A 963-nucleotide genomic window follows, 5' to 3' on the forward strand; every position below is an offset into this window, starting at 1 on the left:
AAGACTTTTTATGAGAGTGCAGCCCCCGCATCCTCCTGTGGGGCGTCGCTCCAGGGCACACGTTCTGTGTTCGCACTGACATAGTGAGTGGCGCACACGTGTATTGAGTGGAATGTCTGCGTGTGCGCATACGTGGGTATACGCGCGCTCTGTGTGCACCGCCCTGCTCCGTTGCTTTCCGCAGAAGTGAATTTGGCACCAGCTCTTTAGCATTCTGGAAGGGCCTTCATTAGCGCTGGGATGGTATCCAAAAAGAATCCAGAAAAATCAACACATGGCTGCTCTTGTTCTCACGATAAATGACAGCTTTGGTGGAAAACAACAACAGTCAAGCAGCAAAACAAAAACCAAAACGCAACAAGAGTAGCAATAACATGAATAGGGGGAGTCAGACATCGCTAATTCAAAAATTTTTTTAAATTTTAATTTATTTATTTATTCCATTTTTACAACTCTCTTCCTTTCCCACTAAGCCTCCGGGTACTTTCACACAACGAAAAATATAAAAAGTGAAAGTATACTAAGAACCCTGGGGGAAAAAACACGATAATCGTGCGGGCTCATGTCTCTTTATAGACACAAATATGCTGATTATAGTCTTTAAAATGTGCACAACAGTATATGTGGCACATTTATGTAACTTTTACTGTTATGTGATGGCATAAGCTGCCCATTAAACTACACCAGTCCCCAAACTGAAGGCTAGCCATCGAAACTGCCACGCCAATAATCTACAATTCTCTGGAACCAGAGTTCTGAAGAGATGAGCCTTTCTTGAAAGACAGTTTAGCTACCTGAAAATCTTGTCTCAAAACCATTACTAGCAGATGCCATGGGAATGTATAGAAAAAGCAGTAATTTCTAGACTAGTCAAAACCCAATAGTATCCAATGGGTGTGTATGGGAATATACCCTCATACCATGTCTTCTAATAGATAATAAATATCTAATAGGTAGATAATA

This window comes from Pteropus medius, unplaced genomic scaffold, assembly GCF_902729225.1.
Source record: "Pteropus medius unplaced genomic scaffold, Ma_sr-lr_union100, whole genome shotgun sequence".
NCBI lineage: Eukaryota > Metazoa > Chordata > Mammalia > Chiroptera > Pteropodidae > Pteropus > Pteropus medius.